The sequence below is a fragment of the Thermobia domestica genome, chromosome 5, assembly GCF_964235325.1.
Source record: "Thermobia domestica chromosome 5, izTheDome1.hap1.1, whole genome shotgun sequence".
Taxonomy (NCBI): domain Eukaryota; kingdom Metazoa; phylum Arthropoda; class Insecta; order Zygentoma; family Lepismatidae; genus Thermobia; species Thermobia domestica.
Genome location: NC_137458.1, coordinates 153,874,246 through 153,895,473, shown reverse-complemented (window position 1 = coordinate 153,895,473; position 21,228 = coordinate 153,874,246). Strand labels below are relative to the sequence as shown.

At 34.8% G+C, this 21,228-nt stretch overlaps 1 protein-coding gene across 7 annotated transcripts in view; it reads right to left on the bottom strand.

Moving 5' to 3' along the window:
- Lmpt (four and a half LIM domains protein limpet) overlaps window positions 1-21,228 on the bottom strand; it is a 934,906-nt gene that overhangs the window by 54,619 nt on the left and 859,059 nt on the right. The gene's annotated exons all lie outside the window — the stretch shown is intronic.

Here is a 21,228-nt window from a genome sequence, read left to right as displayed (position 1 = left end):
AATGACTACATAATACCGAATTTGGGTGATGTGTTTTAATTTCCTCATTTTTTTAAATATAGTTGAAAACGAATGTAGGATCCACATGATATGAAATAGATGCGTCCCAAAACCACCAACTCGAAATGCGATTTCTCGGTTAAAATGTGGAATAATTGAAACTTACTTTTACAGTTACATAATAAAGACTTACTTTTTAAAACAAAAAGAAGAAGAGGAAGAAGAAGAAAGAAATAATAAAATGCCAAGCGCATCTGATTACTGTAGGAGGAAGTAAAAGGCTAATTCCAAAAGGGAATGAAATAAAAAAAAATACACATTTACTTGCTAACGAACGTGACGTGGGCCTTGCACGAAAATCTCTCAATGTCAAGGCAGCTGCCAGGTATAATGATCATGGCCGCGTGAGTTTTGCAAACAATGATGATGTCATCTCGACACCTTCACGTCCTCTTCACAACAGAGAATGGAACATCACAATACGTTTCCTTCCTCCGACTGTTACTAATGTGGGAGTCACATTTAATCTGCTATACATACTGAATACGGTATAAGGGGGAGAAAGTTTACATCACACTTCAATCCATTAAGTTAAACGCAAATGTTTAATTATAGTAACATGAAAAACATGGCGGAAGAGTGTCCGAAGATAAATTGATAGGTTTGTAAATCTTCATGTGTATTTTTCGAGAAAATCGCCAAAAAAAAAAAAAAAATGATGCTTTGCGTTCATCACGCCATCTACTAACATACGATGAAACTTATACTGTAGTATATCTTCATTAAGCTGTTCATTACGTCGCTGGTAAGGTGGCAATATGCTACAGCCCAAATTAGCATTAACTCCTAAACTATTTTTAGAGTTCCCTTGTGGGTATGTGGATAGTGTACGCACCTCTTTGGAGCGGGACCTCTGGGTTCGATTCCCGAAGGAAGCTTATGTGGTTTGGATTCTACGTTAACCTGTAGTTAACGTCTCATATAGCTTCGGTGCTGAAAAGGGTCGCTAACATCCTCAAATCAAACAAAAAAAAATCTTAAAGTTTAATTTTTGTTTATATGTATATAACAACTACTAGTTTTTATTCTGTTAGAACAGATTACTTATTCATTTATGTACTGTGTCTGTGAATGTGGAGAGAATGTAAAGTAGCAGATTGTGTTCATTGTTATCTTCCCGTAACGGTGACTCATATAGTCCTAACAGTGCCACATATAATCCTAATAGTGACCCTAACAGTGACATATAATTCTAAAAATGCAATATATAACTCTAGCAATAATACATATAGTGCTAACAGTGACTGATATAGTCCTAACAGTGACTGATATAGTCCTAGCAGTGACATATATAGTCCTAGCAGTGACATATATAGTCCTAGCAGTGACATATATAGTCCTAGCAGTGACATATATAGTCCTAGCAGTAACTGATATAGTCCTAGCAGTGATACATATAGTCTTATCAGTGACACATATTCTTCTAAGAGTGATGCACTTCTGAGCATATATAACATTTCTCAAAAAATAATCCGAATGTTCAACAGATAAATTTTCCATCGAAATATATATACTATTCCCATATTACGTCAAAAATATTTCCCGCAATCAACTCGGACAAAATTTCATTATGTACTTCGGGTTGGTATATTAAAAAAAAAAAAGGAAAAAGGAAAAAAAGGAGTTTTAGTTAACAGTACACGTTCGATACATTAAACCAGAATAAGACATTCCTTGAAATACACAATCGATATATTGAATGTAAGTGACACATTTTAACTAGAGTTTTACTCTGTAATTCGGGATCACAATCGATATATTGAATGTAAGTGACACATTTTAACTAGAGTTTTACTCTGTAATTCGGGATCGATATACTAATCTTCAAATGAAATGAAATCTTATAGTTTAACGTTCCAGGACTATGCCGTCTAGGCTTTACGGCTAGACGATGATGACGAGAAATGAACAAAAAAGTGGAATGATGAAAAAGTGGGAGGAAACGGGAGAACTCTGAGAAAGCCCACGCTCACGGTGTTCGTCCACCACAAAACTCACTTGGCGCGAGCTGGGATCGAACCAAGAACTTCATGACCAGAGGTGAACACTTTATCACTAAGCCACCGCGGTCCCTACATTAATCTAGAAAATCAAAAATGCATATTTTGCATTACAGAACCGATATATTACTATGCAGAAATTTTTTTGAGCTATCCTTATAGCATCAAAGTCATGATTTTGAAAGCGGAATACGTGGGTTTTTGGTAGGTAAGCAGCCAGAACGAGAGTTTGTATACATCTAACTCATTTCTTCAAACTTGATAGATCCCATTTTAAATTTATTTTTAAAATCACTGTCAATTAACATTTAGTATTGTGTCACTTAGTTGTCAAGAGAACACGAGTACAACATTAACCTCAATATTACATCACCTTCTAGCCACATCGTTATGACTTCGAATCCAGGGTTAAGAACTGTAGGTGAGAATTAGTTAAAAAGAAAGAAAAAAAAGTTCTATGTGACATTTATGGAAATTAAGTAAGCAAATCTCTTCAACAAGTTACAGGGAATCTAAACTGTAATACTTGTAATGGCATGAAAATACTGTGCTAATAAAATCTATAAGCAACACGTGTAGGCGAACTAGTTTGTGTCGTAGTCGTCTAATCCTTGCTAGGAGGCTGTAAAAATATTTATCTAATGGAGGTGAGGAAGCATTCAGAAAAAAAAAAAACTATTAAATTCTTAAAAAGGCTTAAACTAAATATCTTAGAACGTAAAGTATGATAATGCAAAGCAGAGCAATTAAGAATTCTTTCTTTCTTTCTTTTATCTCAACTAAGAACGAGTTCAGTATGGCTCCAGAGAAACAATTAAGACGGAAGATCTGTTTTGTCCGAATATAGCAATGATTGTAGGTTCTCAAAACATAACCTTCAAATGCAGTGCCCACTATGTAGTATGCATGCACTACGGCGAATGCAACATCGACGGTACTGGCCTTCAAAAACTCTTAGCCGGTTCATTTCTTTTTAATTTGTTACGTGGTTTTCCCCTATTTTTTTAAAACTATACAATACCGTTCTATGAATTCAACTGGTTTTCCTTGAAAATTAGAATTTAAAAATTGATAAGTGTGTTACAGTTTCATTTTTGCGTACAGGAATATGTAGGTCGTTGTTGTTGATGATTTAAGCATCCCTTTTTCAACATCGAGGGTATGTGGGATGTGAACCTACAGTTTAACGTGGAATCCGAACCACAGTAATGCATACAATGTTTTCCCACCGGGAATCGATCCCGAGACCAAAGATGCTTTGCACTAGCAACTTGACTAGGTGGAGGCTAGGGGGTACTTAGAGTTAAAATCCAAAAAGAATAGTATAACATTAATATTCTACTGTTTACGATTGAGCATGTCTCCGACGCCTGTTTGCCCAAGTAGGGAGAAAGGAAGATTGACAGAAGACAAGTTTAACATAGAACACACACAATTTTCCTCTTCCGCACACAGCTTCCATTTTTATTTGCTTCGATTAATGGAAAACCCATACAGTTAACAAAGAGGGAGAAAAATGGTTTAGAATTACGACCCGGGAAATCAACAAGAAAATATGGATTGGCATCTCGCTATACAAAAATCAATAAATAGTTCGATATAAAGGTCTTTTACACACTTGTTTTCCTCGCTCAAATTTCTAGCTTCTGCGGATGGGTCCACTTGAAAGACATTAACTTAACTGCGCAGTTTTATAGATACTAAGATAGTATTCCTAAGATCCGAGACAAGCATATAGAATCACGGCATCGTAATGTTTATGAGACATACGACGAAAATAGAAAAGCTCGTATACAGATATCAATACAGTAATGCCCGCACATCACGGATAAAATGATCAGTTATCTTGAACATATAACTGTACTTTATACAGATAAAGAAACAAACATGATTTGTAGTATACTCTATGCACTGGAAGAAAATGACTCCACGAGGCTATTGGCAGATTCTTGAAATTGGTTCTGCATATTCAGTATCACCGACTCCTGTCGGCTCATAATATTCGTTCTGATACAGATACGACTCAGTTTATAAATTACAAATGAAATAAGGGCTTATTGAGGAAATTTCAATGATCTGGTTCGGATTCGGATCCCACATCGTCGGATTTAACAAGATCCGGATAAGACCGTCCCTATTATACATACCACACTAAAATACCCTTGAGGAATTCACTGAGGGGCCGTACTCGGCCACATTGTATGCGCTAAACTATAATGGGAGTAGGATAGTGAATAGTGTTCTCGCTACGGTATCGGAGAAGGGAAGGGGTACTAGGCTCAAACCAGAAGGCGTGCTCCTTCATGGCTAAGCGGTTAGCATGCGCGCCTTTGGCGTGGAGAACGGGGTTTGATTCCCGGTGGGATCTCATGTGGTTCGGATTCCACATTAATCAGTCGGTCCTGTCTCATATAGCCTCGCTGCTGACAGGGACGTTAAACTCAAAAATTCACTCAACTCAAACCAGGAGGCCACAGATCCAGCCTAAAGTTTCTAAAAATACTTTCAGTTCTACCATACAAATGACGGGAGGTTACATTTAAATATAGGTCCCATATGAATACTTTAACTTTTCTCACCATTGTTGTTTATTTTTATAATTATAATGTAAATCGACCTCGATGCACTTGGAAATTCGTTTTATCGAGACCTCCCAGATAGTCTCGTGGCTAGTGCGTGTGCCTTTGGTGTACGGGGTCCCGGGTTCGATTCCTGGTGGTAGCGCATTGAAAATTGAACAGATTATGATGGTTCAAATTCCACCTTAAACTGTAGGTCCACTTTTCGTAGGCTTCAGTGCTGACAAACGACAAACGTCAATAAACAACATCAACAAGTTTGCTATATAAATATTAGATCAGCGAATCGGCCATAAGAACGCAATTATTTTTCTGTTATCTTTTAAACCTTTCTGTTCTCCACCTTTCAGGTAGCACTACTATAGGAGAATCGAATTTCTTTGGAGGTAATGCAAGGCCATATTGTTAAGGAGACATTGTCAACTAGATCCTCCATCCATTCTCTGGACATTGAAGAATCCCGTTTCTTCTTCTTTTGGGAAATCGGCCATGGCAAACGAGAATCAGCCTCTTTGATCGGCCTTGCGGTGGCGTATGCCATGTGGGTGCTGCAGCACACTGAAGATGATGAAGAAAGAAAAAAAAAAAAAAAAGGAAAGGGAAAGATTGTTATAATCTCACACTTTGCTTGGCATTACAAAGATCGCCGAACACACGGAATCCAACACGTACTGATCATAAAAAAGCATAGCGCAATCCTTCGTGCTTATGGAATGTCACATCATTCGCTGTTGTCAATTCGCAGCACATACGTTTCTGATCTATACGATTAAGATGTCAAAATGTCGTCGGAGCAGGGTTTCCAGCTACATTATTTTATACGGAAACAAAGATTACATAAACAACTTGGAAAGTAAAGTGAAGTTTGTAAACAGTACAATCATTTCTGTTTCATACAATTCTTCTTTTCCTCACCATACCAAAGGGAACGGGGAAGTTCTGTAGATAAAATTCTATTAAAGTTGGGTATATATATTTGCTGTCTTGTTTGAACTATTATATATTTTTTTTAAAAAAAAGAATAAACTCGTTGACTTAAAAGATTTATTAAAAACTAAATAAAAACTTCGTTTATGATTTGCTTCCCAAATCTATAATTCTCAGAACCTCAAAAGGAAATTTGTTCTTACTGCTTGAATTTCGATCGAAGACTTCAACGCAACACACACACAAACACACACACACACACACACACACACACACACACACACACACACACACACACACACACACACACACACACAAATTAGTTTATGATGAATGTTTTAATAATCCCCGACAGTTTCCTATTTTTTCATAGCATCCTTTGTGTATTTGAAATGTGCTTTATTTATGGGATGTCATGTAATAAGCTCTTACCGTTATAAGGAAGAAATGAAGTTCAGAAGAGTCATGAAGTTAAACAAAATTCACGAATTATAAATTAAATATACTTCTTTTCCTTGACAACAAACATCTACATTAATATGCAAATGTATATAATATGCAAATGCATATATATAATATTATTATTATTAATATTATATATATGACAAGAAATCAGAAGGTAGGACTATTATTTATTCTCTTAGGAGCAGAAGAATTGCCTTTTCATCGTAACAATGTTATTATCATCCTCTATAGAAGTTAGATAGGAGAAACTGCTTTGCAACGCCAGACTTTTTAAGTTAAAAAAAAAAAAAAGTATTTCGACAGAGAAAATAAGTTTCATTGAATCAATAGATTTAAATAATAATAATAATAATAATAATAATAATAATAATAATAATAATAATAATAATAATAATAATAATAATAATAATAATAATAATAATATCTGATAAGATACTAGTTACATTTCTTTCCATCAAGATATTTGAGTAAGTTCATTTACAAAATCAGTCATTGAAAAAATAGATTCATGTTAGCTCTTTCAATACCCCTATCCTTTGCTTCTATAAGAATTTTGTGACATGGCGCTACTGGAAGACTGGATAGAACTGCTATTAAACTCAACTTTGCAGAAAATAAGTAACATATGTTTTTATTTACCACTAAATATTAGCATATTATACGTACGTATATTGAGCTTGCTTATTACTAACAGATGATACGTATTTGGTTCTGAGTTAAGTCGTAGTAGGCCACAAAATTAAAACGTGTGGCTTAGACGAAAAGAATCTTTTTACAAAAACCAAGGTGTTTTACTAAACTGAGTCTTAGTTACCAGTATAGGTTGAGTGATGTTGGTCTATAGATAGGCAGAAAATTTCCTTTCGAGAACACTATATTATACAGTATAACTGTTGCACATTCATTCTGTTACAATAATTGACTACTGTACATCTAAAGGGAACATTTAATCTAATAACAAGAAGAGAAGGAGGACGAAATACTTAACGGTGGTGTAAATTTGTACCATCTTTGATTTTAGCCCATTAATTTATATGAGTAATTATATTTCGAATTTCTTTGAAATGAGCTAGAATTTTAATGGTTTTATTTAATCGTCTCTTCTTCAAGATTTTAATAATCTTCCATACTCCATGAAAATTACATTTTGGTATACATAGGCTATTTAATAATCGAATTTAATATAATTTTTAGAGTTCTAAAGAGGAGATGAAGAATGGGCCTTTTTTGGACCTATAATCTCATGTTTTAGGTACTGGGAATTGGAATAAAACTTGACATTCGGTATGCTTGTATGTTTTCGTTAGCGTTACCTAAGTGAATCATCAGAAATAAAAAAAATTCAACCGTAGAGTTGTTTTATAGGGGACTGATAAATCTTTCCCATGTTATTTATATGGGACGTCTTCTACACTCCAAAATGTTTAGGCACTTCCGTCAGGATTAGAATGATGAGATTTGGCATGATTGTAGCCTTCCAAGACTAGCCGACAGGAAAATTGCCAAAAGTATATATTTTTAATTTTTTAGGGATCTAAAGGGGGTTGAAGAAATTCCCATGCTATTAAAATGGGCGTTTTCTTGGGATACAAAATCTTATTTTTTCGATAGTTGAAATAGGAAAAGAAACGATAGAATTGTGGGTTAAGAGGTGCGAGGCCGTAGGTCGAGCAAAGACAGTGTATGGGGTCGAAGCCCCTGGATGGGCAGATTCAGGAAATATGAAGAGCAAGTTCACGAAATTCACTGTTGATGAAAAAGACCATTAGATAAGAAATGCGAGGCCGTAGGTTGAGCAGACTGGAGGGCCTGGGGCCGGAGCCCCCAGCTAACCAAAGGCTAGTTTTTATATATTATGCAAATTCATCTTTTTTGAAAAAAAAATGATATTTAACTAGACTTGAAGAAGAATTATTCAGTAAAATCTTACCATAAAATTCCAGTTCATTTCAAAAACAGAAAAATTCCAATATAAATAAAAAATTTCCACAGTTTCCCATATAAACGAACATACTAAAAATAAAGATGGCGGAGGTACTCAACACCATTAACATTATGGTATATTTCTATCGAAAGTTTACTAAACTGAAGGGACAAAAGTTTCTTTTTTTAAAGTTAACGTCCCATAATTATGCACCGAAGCTAAGGGGAGACGGTGATGATAAGATGGATGATAATTGAGTGGTGGAATGATGAAAGTAGGAAGAAACGGGAGAACACCGAGAAAAACCCACGCACACGGTGTTTGTTTACCACACATAGCCCACTTGGCGGCAGATGGGATCAAAACAGAAACTGCACACGTCAGAGATAAGCGTTTTACCACTGACCCACCGCGGCCACATTATAAAAGTTTGTGTGAAGTAGAAATAAATTTGTTGATCAGCACAAAATTGGGAATTGTCTAAATGTAGAGATTTTTAATACCATTTTTTTTTTTAGCTGTGTACGATGGGGCTTTTCACCTGCATTCAAAAATTTAAATAAATCGAGTGATTCAACAGCAAAGTATTAATCCGGAATAGTATTTCTCCACGATGGACAACGTTTTTTGTTTAAAAAAAAATTCTTGTGTTGAGATATTTTTTGAAAATAAGACCTAGTCAGAAAATAAGCATTAGCATAATTTTTAAGATTCTCCAAGAATAGGCCCTGGCTCCACGTAAATTTTATTTTGTGCGTTGCTCGCGACAGTCAGATACATCCCATCAGCTGTGCTCCGCATTGATGGGCACAGTGTCTCCTGAATATATTAGATCCGGTCTCATCTTTGGAAAAACAAGGTAAATTTATGCGTTGTTCCTAAAATTATACGGATCAATCATAGTAAAATCCAGTGACACTGACAAAATGTTTTGAAGGTGTTTAATTTAGACGGAATATCGACTAGAATTTAACCCACCTGATCAAAGAAGATGAAATTTCCAGTATTCATTTAATTAAATAATGTAAACACAATATACTTTATAACTTTATTCCAATTGTAATGTCAAAAAGTGGATGTTGCCTATGGAAATAACTTTATTATGATTTACAGAATAAAGTGTCTGAAAATCCAAGCTAAAAATTTTACCTCCTGAAAATTTTGTTGTAAAATAATCATATCGTTACTAGGGATTAAATTACACTTATGAGCTGGTTAACAAGCGGAAATGTTTAAAACAATTGAATTATTATTATTATTTAGTGTGAAATGGAATCACTAATTATATATCGAAACTTCTAAAAGACTGTCTTTCGAAACTTAACACTGTCGTAACAACACTGTCTTTCAGCATCGAAATACATTTCGTGACAACCACTTCGAAACGAATTTTCGTACGAAATGAAATCTTACGTCTCACAGCTATGCTTGCTAGGCTAAAGGAGACGGTTAAGAAATAAATGAAATGGTGGAATGAAGAAATGGGAGGAAACGGGAGAACCCCGAGAAAACCCACGCACACGGTGTTTGTCCACCACAAATTTCGAACCAGGGATCCCATGCACCAGAGGTGAACGCTCTACCGCTGAGCCACCGTGGCCCGAATTCTGGTTACGAGTCAAAACAACTACAAAATCAGCCATACTCATGCAGTTTACGATCTCATATGACGCATATCAGTAACTTTCTATTCTGTGTAAAGACTCTAAACTTTACATTGTCTACAAGTTTCTTTTTGAGGGAGGTATTTCTGTTTTATTCAATTTTTACTATTTATTTGCGTTACCAACTACCAGTTGCGTATTTAGGGGGGTTATCGGGCTCAAGTCCTCCGAAATAAATTTGTTAGTTTTTCGCATTCCACGTACAATAATAATCCTTCTTAACATTTTTAAGAATTTCATTGACTTTCCATTTTCTTATGCTCTTTGTTCAGAAATAATACTGTATTTGTCAAATTTCATTCCATGTAAGAACTGCGTTGTTTTGTTTTCTTTTATCCATTCTACTCTTCTGTTTCTTTTTTAGTTGTTACTTTCTTTTGTTTTTTCTCTCACACTTTCGACCGTTCTTAGTTGTGATTCAAGTCGGCCGTCGTCAGTAACACCAAAACTAAGAGAAACTGATAAGCGAAACTGGTGTTCCACACGAACTTGCAGGGATATCAACATAAAGGAACTTTAGTTATTATAGCAAAGGAATAATTCCATCGTTTAGTTATAAAGAGAGGTAAATATGTGACTTAAGAAAATCAAGAGAGGAGAATCAAGACGATGCTTCCTTTTTCCTCTATGAATAGAATAAAAGGTTAGATTCACTGCTAAATTTGTGTGTGTATCGTATCTCATAGAATTCATCAGTCTGCCATTCTTGCAATTAAAACTGCAATCGGTATATTTCAGTTTCAACTTGTCTCAACATTTTCATCAGGTAAGAACGTACACAGATAAAACTGAATATTTTCTTTTCTAAAATGAAATCATACAAATGTTCAACGTGTATTTGAAGGAGCATCATTTCAGATTTGCCTGAGGGTGTACGATCCTTCACCGACAGACGATTTTTACGTTTTCTCCCCCCAAGTATATTAGTAGACAATAGATTAAAATATATTTAATTCTCAAACTCAGGTGGGCAATTCTCCCACCTGCTTACCCTGTTTTGCATAGCTCTCCCGAAACAAAATCCTGAATATGCCACTGCCAGCTACAGTACTAGTACCTTTTACTGTGTGCACTGATCAACACGAAAAACCCAAGTACTCATTCATTATTTGAGAAGCAATCTTCGAACTTGAAACAGAATAAGGCATCACAGCCAATTGTGCGATATATATATAAAAAAAAAATCATTAGATTACAAAACCTTTTAAGATTTCCATATTAATAACATAGTTACTCTTACATTTGCAAAGATTAGCACACTTGGAGAAAGGTATCTGCAAAGTAACAAATTGTGTCTGTAGGCCAATGTTTACAAAATAAAGACATCAACTTAACAGGTCAACAACTAATTGCGTCATTGCTCATAAGTAATGGTAATAACATAAACGATTTGTTATCTCTTAAAATTGGGATGGGGACACAAAACAATTGTGTATGAAAAACTGTCTGTGTGAAGGCGGTGCGACTTCTCTAATCCATTGTCCATAACAACCAAAACTTGATGGAAAGCGCGTGCCACTCTAAGCAAGCACTCTTCTTGAGACTGACACTGTGAAGTCATCACCGCATCTGAAAAATGATACGTGCAGAGCCTTCGTAAGTACGCTCTTGTCTCTTTCTCTACACGTAGAATGGATAATCGCCTGTGGGTTGGACGTAATGAAAAGTCTCTCAAACGTAATAACGCTCATTTTCTTTCAAGTGAGCAGACTAAAGTACTCCCACTCAGGACTATTACAAAGTTCTTGCAAGACAACAAAATTATGGTTTAGGTACTTAAGATTTTTAATGGTTGAAAGGTGACTTTACAACGGTGTACGCCTCAGTCTTGCTTTATCTGATATTTCACCTAATAACGAACCGAGGGTTATAGTTTTCAAGGTGGTTCTTAACTATGGAAAAAAATTAGCATTGCCGTTAATATGCTTGAAGGGAAAGCTCATATCTCCCTACAGATAATTCATAACAAGTTGTTCTTAGTCTACTTGGAGCAATAATATATATATAAACCTAGATTTGAAGGTTGTACTACTTTTCGTTGCGAGTTTGTTTCAATTGAACTATACCCAAAGTTTGTATACTTAAGTTGGGTCTGGGCCTGACAAGAGCTTATGTTATGTTTGTTTTGAGACATAAATAAAGTTTAGACTGGAATCTAACGTTGGTCTTGTTTCTGGACAATAATTGCACCTAATCTAAAATGATATGCTCTTTCAACATTAAACCTCATCTGACTGAACCCTACAGCAGTGGCGTAGGGAAGGGGTGGGCCCAGGGGAGCCGAGCCCCCCCCCAAAAGGGTTCCGACAATTTACTTTGGTGCTTTGATGTTTGTATTTTTTTCTCCGAAGAAACAGCAATTGCCTTCCACGTACTCTATTTCAGAATAAAACATGTCGCTAAACAGTTTCTAGACAAGCTGAATGAAAGAAAGGAAGGGTAAAAATAAGGATTTTCCTTTGAGGTTTTGGTTTCATTCAAATGAAAAATATTTGAGGAAAAAATGTTAACAGGAGAGGGTGGAAAACAATACTAAATACTTGTAGTATCTATCTCACAGCGATCTCTGATGTTTGATCAATTGGAGCAATTCAGAAGATTTGCTTAAGTTAGACGAGTTCAGGGTGTCGAAATAAGAACTTCCTTTGCAATTGCAAAATGTCGCAAAATGTTTTACAAAACTGGTTAAAGCGGAAAAAAGGCAACTGTGTTAATTTCGGTGAGGAAAATGTGCAAAGAAACCAAAAAAACAATGGAGAAAAATCTAAACAAGATATTAATTCAGAGGAAGACTCGCAAAACGCTTTAGAACAACGACTAGAACAAAAAATGATAGTAGTGGTGTGCAAAAACAGCAATTGAGAAGCAACGAAGAAATATCTAGAGAAGTCAGCATTTCAGTAAAAGATAATATTATAATAATAATAATAATAATAATAATAATAATAATAATAATAATAATAATAATAATAATAATTATTATTATTATTATTATTATTATTATTATTATTATTATTATTATTATTATTATTAAAACTAAACATTCTGACGCATATATATATATATATATATATATATATATATATATATATATATATATATATATATATATATATATATATATATATATATATATATATATATATATACTTGTATATATAAACACTAAGCCCCCCCCAAAACAACAATCCTGGCTACGCTACTGCCCTACAGTATTTGTTCAGTACAGTATTTAGAGGGTGAACTGGTATAAATATGAAGGACACAAGACACTGAAAATAATGTCAATTTTTTCCGTTCCTTTGCAGACAACAAAGTTCATCACATGACAATGTAGTCTTAAATTATGCACGTACAAGTAAGTGGGTCACGTGCACACCACATCGAGGAGTATGGCTTGTTTGGCCTGATATGTTCTCAATGTTGAACCCGGGAGTAATAGGATTCTATCACTTCCGATTTTCATATAGACATTAGAGCAGAGATAGACTATATTTTGAGGGCGCTTAATCAATTGTAGAAATCCGCTTTTCGCTATTACTGTTTTACTCTACAACAATCAACGTTAAAACTGGAAGAGGTTGACTTCTACCACTAACTAACTCTCTCTATGGCCTATGGAACCCGGAGATTCAATGCCGCGTTCACAAAAGCTCTCCATTGACTTCTATCCTTAGCCAACTGGATCCACTTTCTACTTTGTGTTCCTATTTGTGTGAGATCAATCTTAATATTGTCCTCTAATCTGCGCCTAGGTCTTCTTAATGGTTGTTTTCCGATTAGATTTCCACTTAAAACTTTGAAAGCGTTCCTATTTTCTTCCATTTTTGCTACATGACCCGCCCACCTAAGCCTAATAGATATGATGACCCTAACAATGTTTGATAAACGGTATAAACTATGTAGTTCCAACCATTCCCCATTCCCGTTCCTCTTGGATCTGAATATTCGTCTCAGGATCTTGTTCTCATAGTCTGCATTCTTCCCTCAGAATTAGCGATCAACAGAACAACAGGCATGATTATCGTTTTATTTATTTTAAGCTTCAAATTCCCCTACAGAATTCGCGACGACAAGCGATTTTGAACTGAATAATAACAAGAATTCCCTGCTTTTAGTCGATTTCTACGACTTTCGGTTTGAAAATTACCTCTAAAAATGGAATCGATTTCTAACTTTTGACTCTATATTCTGGATCCATCAAGTGGTTATAGATTTTTTGTCTCTCGAACGGACACATGGATATAATAAATATATATAAAGGAGTTTTGGTAAACCAAATGCCTTAAAAATTGGTCAAAAGTACGTATAAAGATTGGAGCAATATGAAGTAACGCACCAGTAAAATTACTTAAAGCCTTGTCAAACTAACTATAATATATTATTTGTATGGACTTTCCTAGGTCAACAACATTGCGATAACACATGTAAGATGATTGTCCTCTTCATATGTTATACAAGTTATATCATAACTGTTACAGTGTGGGAAGATGACAATGGAAAGTGATTTCGTACGTAATAAGCCTGTAATTGTGGTGTATGTCATGCGCCTACACCTACTCTTCGATTAACGCGTCATAAGATCAAGTTATCCTTGACTACTGACAGCAGTTTTTTTTTAATTTGGTTTTTTTGGTTACTAATAAACAGGTCGATTAACTCAAAAATATGTTGCATGTTTATTATGTTTTAAACCTCGAAACACGTTAGCAGATGAATACAATGAGGTAAGTAGGTAGTCCTAAAAGGTTTTGAACTTATACCTTTCTAACTGAAACTATAGAGTTTGATTTCCACCTAAAGCTACTAAATGTTATATTATCTATCTATCTATCTATCTATCTATCTATCTATCTATCTATCTATCTATCTATCTATCTATCTATCTATCTATCTATCTATATATATATATATATATATATATATATATATATATATATATATATATATACAGAGAATCTTCACAAGGTCTATGCACGTAGGAAGCATTTTTTTTTTTTTTTTTTTTAATTTTCGGCTCGGGTGAAAATTTGCGGGGAGCTGAAAATGTACGCAAAAATGTAAGTACGATTCTAGCTGCCATTAAGAGCTCTCGCATATATGCAACCTTCATTACATGTTGCGTATGCGGACGTACAGAACATCCAAGGATAAATACCTGGCCAATAGACCTCCTTCCTTTACATTAGAAGCTCTGAATTAAGACCCGGGAACAACGGATGCTTACAGTTAGTTAGTATTTGGTAAAGATGATTTCTCAAGAATAAAAATTTCAAAGTATCATGGGTAACAAAAAGATTTTTTCAGTGTACAAGCAAGAAAGTATTATATGAAATACGAGTACTTTTTCCCAAATTAAGAAAGTACTTTTTAACATTATAGCGGAGAACTGTAACGTGGTGAATAGTACTCTGTACATTTATATACAGGATGTCTCCAAACTATGGGAACAAACTTTGAGAGCTCAGTGAAGCAAAAGTTAAAAAGTTCTTATCAACTCATGTCCGGCAATGAGTTGCTTAGGAGGACTTCCGACTTTCATGAGAAAACGAATTTTTAAGTGGAATATTGCCAAAATATGTGCCCATTATAGACTCGCAATTCTCTATCTAAAGACACATGTTTCAGAATCACGCAGTGGAGGCGAATGGAATTTTCTCAGAAGATGGAAAAGATTCCAGACAAATCATAGTAAACAAGGTGTAAATGAGAATATATCGGACCACATGCTCAACAATGCAAGATGTCAATACCTCACACACCATAACTGTACTACATTGAAGTAATGTTGTTCAATCCCCCTGCTCAGCTTTCTAGGGAATTCATTTTAGCAAAACTTATCTAAATACGAATATTATAGCTTCATCATACACTCAAATATCGATTCATACTAGATTCACAGATATACACAGATTTAGAGCTTTCGTAGATGTCAAGTTTCATATCGGCTATAGCTTCTTTCTTACTTCATAAGGACCTTTCTTCAGGTGGAGTTCATTCGCCTCAAAGTGTATGCACACTGTGTAATCAAAGTTCGAATTCATCTACTTTAAAGCGGCGCTAAAGCATATTGCTAATAAACAGAAATTCAGTGTCTATTTAGAACTTTATGGAGTACAAATTTCAATTTATTTCATTTTCTCACGTACTTGTATAAATGTTGACACAGTACAGAAGAATCTTATCGTTGAAGTGTCAGTAATTCGAACGAATGGACGCATTACAAGTTTACGATCCGTTTTCTATGTTTATTGTATGGAAAGGGATATGATTTAAAGATTTCAAACGTCTACTTATAAACATTTAAAATGAACTAAATATTTCACTAAACCTAAGCATATTAAACGTTCTGTCGACTGTTTAGCTCATTACACCGATTAACTAATTAACCGTTTCGTGCACCATTTAACTAATTTTAAACGTTCCATAAACCAAATAGCTAATTAAACCAGGGATGCAAATAAGCAACAAAAGAAAAGCCCAAGAAAAAAGCCACTAGCCCACATCCTACAACAGAAATCATTTACTTACCTTCGGTATGATATTAAATAATCGCCCGCACCGATGAACCACTCGGTCGAGTGGTTATTTGTATCACTGAATTAAACGTTTCACAAACCGATTAGATAATTAAACGTTTCGCTGTACGTTTTCCGTAAAAACAATGCTGAAAATTATGACGATTAAAATTTAATAAGGAGCACTACGTACACAGAGAAAAATCCGTTCTCCGGACAGCGGTATATTGTACAAATATACGGTATCCTCTTGCTTACTATAGAAATCAGTACGGAGCATACGTTATCCGTATGCTACATAGGCACTGCCCTTAGGTGTTACATCATGCCGTTGCAGGATGTCTGACATCTAACAGTTTTCCGTATATCACATGCATATACTTATGTTACCTTCGTCAGCTATATGTTATATACGTCCATTTGTATATGAGATCCTGACCGCCTACATTGTTTCATACGGAAAGTATGTATAGATGAAACATTATAACACATGCGTTTTCAGATATACGTCTGCTGTACGTTAAGTCCAAAAACTACAGGAATTACGCATGTAACTTATCTTTTAAGTACGCCATCTACAATTTTTTTTCTCAGTGTAGTTTGTTTTATCTAGTAACTAGCCACTCTTGACAATTTTTCGTAGAAGCATTTCATCCATTCCTCAGGGATGTTTTAAGTGAAGATGATTATTATTATTATTATTATTATTATTATTATTATTATTATTATTATTATTATTATTATTATTATTATTATTATTATTATTATTATTGTTGTTATTGTTATTATTTTGCAACCAGGACTAATTTTACTCATTGTCCAAAACAAGGTAATGGGGTCGCAGTGGCTTAGTGATAGAGCGTTTACCTTTGGTGCATGGTGTCCTTGGTTCGATCCCACCTCGCGCCAAGTGAACTTTGTGGTGGACCATAACCGTGTGCGTGGGTTTCCTCGGGGTTCTCCCGTTTCCTACCAATTTCATCATTCCACCAATTCCTTAATTTCTCATCATCACTGTCTCCTTTAGCCTAGCCGGCATAACCGTGGGACGTAAAACTTATAGACTTCATTTTTCTATTGTTACGTAACAATTGAAGATATTGAATCCCGTGTGATACGAAGGGGAGTTAAGTAAGCTTTCTTAAAAAGGTGAAACGATAGATGGGATTAGTGTCTGTTTTGCAACCAGGACTAACTTTATTCATTATACGAAACAAAGTAGTTTAGCCTATCTCCTTCGACTTATAATAATAATAATAATAATAATAATAATAATAATAATAATAATAATAATAATAATAATAATAATAAAGTTGTATGATATACACTAGACAGCTTATGTTGAGATTATTTGGAGAATTCTAGAAAAACCTTAAAGAAAGTAAAAACAGCAGGCACCTAGTTCCTCATCGTCCTTGATTTAAAATGTAGATAATTTTAGGACACTCCTATACTAAGACAAGCTCATAAGTAACGTTATTTACAGCTTTCATGTATCAAGTAACGAACGAAGTAGTGAGGGGGAGGGGGATGTTGATTGACCCTTGTATCTTCCCCCATGTGATTTGATGACCCTTTCTTTCAACGTTTCATCTCCAGTTAATTTAAAGAAAACCTGTTCTTTCTTTCTTTCTTTCACTTATCAACTCTTCATACCTTCTCCTTCGGGTGCACCGACATTGCGCAAATTTTCCCACGCTTATCTGTTGACACAGATAAAGCCTTAATGAGCAGGCAACAAAATTGGAAATTGCGAAAAAAATCTTGTGCAACGTTGCCATCATTACCATAAGTATATCGACTAATAAAAACAGTCACCAAAATGCAAGTCGTTTTAACAAAAAAAAAAAAAAAAAAAAAATACAAAGTAATGGATAACAATAGCATTTTCAGTCATCTATATTATATGTGTGCAATGGCGTCGTTAGAGAGGGTGACTGGGGAATGTGTCCCAGTCATTCATTTTCCGTATCATATCTAACTGTAAGATTAAAACTGTAAGAATATAGTTATTGAAAGCAAATAGTTTTGAAATACTGTAAGGAAAACAAACATATATAAAATAAACAATATATATAAATATTTCTAGAAGTTCTCTTGAAATATCGTGAACAGACGTTCGACCAATCAGAAATAAAGATTTGTCTATATCTTCCAGTTTTGGCCAATCAGGAACAAGCACTTGTATACATATTTCAGGTGTGTCTACCACATATCTTAATAACTATCCTTTCACCTTTCTATAAATGATACTTAGATTTGCATTTGCGTCTTAGTTGTTCTTAGGTGCTGTGAGAAACATTTGTTATATATTACCTAGGTATTATCGTATAAATTGTTACAAGAATGAGTGGTCAGTGTATTAGAGATAAATAGGGCCCCTTGGCAAGAAAGCTCGCCCCCTTGAGTGATGCAGCAACTTATATCTACGTGTACCTCCTACATGCAGTTAGAATTCTAAAGCAGCATGTCGAATGTTGTGTCTCGCCGCGGTTTTCAACGAACTTAAAGAGTTCTGGTTTGGCCAATGGCCACCAATTAATATTGCTACCAAAGTGTTTACCATCCTCTTAGGTATTGATTAAGACCAATATCGTCTCTCTATGAATTACCGTTCCCATGATATTGGCCAAAAATGGCCGATTTCCAGAGATTTAAGGAGCATTATTTGAGGAACCGTAAGTCATAGAGAGGTCATATTGGTGTTGGTCAATATCTAAAAGGGTGGTAAATATTTTGGTAGCAAATAGTAACCGGTGGCCACTGTGCAACTGGCCATCAATTAATATCAGTACGAAAATGTTTAATGTTCTATTAGGGATTAACACTGATATCATCTCTCTATGACTTACCGTTCCCGTGATACTGACTAAAAAAGTTCGAATTTCTAGATATTTAAGCAGTCATATCTCGAGAACTATAAGTCATAAAGAGATGATATTTTGTTAATTTTTGCGAGAAAGAGAAGAGGGTGCGGATAAAAAGATTTACCTTTACATCTAGGAACAATTACAGCTATCCTTCCCGCTAGATCTCTCCATTCTTTTAAAGTTCGTTCTGGCAATGCTCTTAGAGCATTCTCAACTGTTTTATCCTGAAGATATTTACCGGACAGTGTACATTAGAAAGGTTTTGGACCTGAAATTGGTTTGTGGGCCTGAAAAGGGCCTCAGTTCTTTAATTACTGTGTATTTGCTTCACTCCCAGAGAGATAACAAAGCGTTTCCGTTAGCCGACTGTCGGCAAAGCGTGTTCTATGTTGGTTGTGGTTGGAACACCTTCTTCAGGAAAGCAATGCATCTCAGCAATTCTTCTCTGCAAAGCTTATTCTTCTCCGTTGTGCACTCTCCCAAATGTCACCAGCAACTGTATGTCAGACCTCCTCAGGTTCTGTTAAAACCCCGAACGAATTGCGGATATAATAAACCAATAATAGAACAAGCCAATGAGGAACGAGAATCACAACGAGCCAATCAGGATCGAGAATTAATCGCAAGTTTTAGTGAGGAGGGTAATATAAACAGGAAGCAATAAACTGGAGAAACATAAGTGAAACTTTCAGAATGGAGTTTACATTGACGAAAACAGAAAAAGGTGTACCTTGTGTATTAATGGGAGGCTTTAAGTATCGTTTCTTTCGCCAAGGAAAAAAAGGCTCAAATTGGAGGTAAGTTAATGTAGTACATAATTTTTGCATGTATATAAGCCTATAGCTTGCTAAGTTATGCAAAGCCTACATTAGTATTTTCAGTAGTCAGCTTGACCTATATTTTAGTAAGTTCTGTAAGCCTATATTAGTATTTATGCTAGTCAATAGGATCCATATATACTTTGTTAAAAGATGTAACACACTATTAGTATTAATGTCGGGAAGTTGGACCTATATTTTGTTAAGTGATGTAACCTATATTAATATTTATGCCATTCAGTTGCTTCTATACTTTGTTAAGTAATGGAAAGTTACATTAATATCCATGTCAGTCAGTTGGGTCTATATTTTGTTAAAATATGTGTCTAGTCCCTATTTTAATATTTATGCCAGGCAATTTGTCCTATACTTTCGTAAGTGAATAAGTAAGCCTGCATTAGTATTTATGTCAGTCAATTGGACCTATACTTTGTTAAAAGGTGATGGAAGATATAACATTTTTGCCAGTGAAATAGTGAATACATTTTTCTTTAAATAGTAAGTTTAGAACACGTGATACGATTTAATTATTATTTCCTTTCTTTCAGATGTACTAAGAAAAGCTGTAATGCTAGTATAACAATGGATGAAAATACAAGTGAAGTTTTAGAAAGGAAAGATATTCATAATCATTGTGAAGATGAAGATGGTGTTCAACGGCATTTTCTTAGAGAGAATTGTAAGCGACGAGCCACTGAACAATTGAACGAGAAGCCAAATAAAATTATAAGGCAGGAAGTTTCAAAATTGGAACATCATGACACACTTGATCATAAAGAAATTAAAAGATGCCGAGACGTTATTTATAAAAATCGAAGAAAGGTGACTCCTCGTCTACCCAGAAACACCGTAGAGGCTATACAGCAAATGGTTCAGAAGCAGGATGATATAGCAATTGACGGAGAAAGATTCATCTTTGTTGATGATGAAGCTAATATAATTCTTTTCACGTGTAAGAAAAATATCGAGTAAGTATAATTTCATTTATAACCATTAACTTTGAAATGAGTTTCATTTACAGCATCAAGAAGTAGAATAGGAAGTAGTTGCTTGAACAGAAAAGTTCCTTTTTCCGTCTTATTTCCAAATTATAGTAAAATAGTTTTTTTTTTTTTTTTTTTTTTGATTCTCACAAAATATATCGTAACATAGCATTTCACCTAACGATATGACACTACAGTCTTGTTTACTATTTTCTTTTCTGACACTAATCTTATTTTCTTTTCAGTTTTCTGTGTGAGTTCAGCGGGTTAGAAGTATTTGCAGATGGAACTTTCACTTATGCTCCTAAGCATTTCACACAGTTATATACAATACATGCATATAAAAATGGATATTATCTACCTCTATGTTTTGCATTTTTGCCGAAGAAAGACAAGAATACGTATGTGGCCATGTGGAAG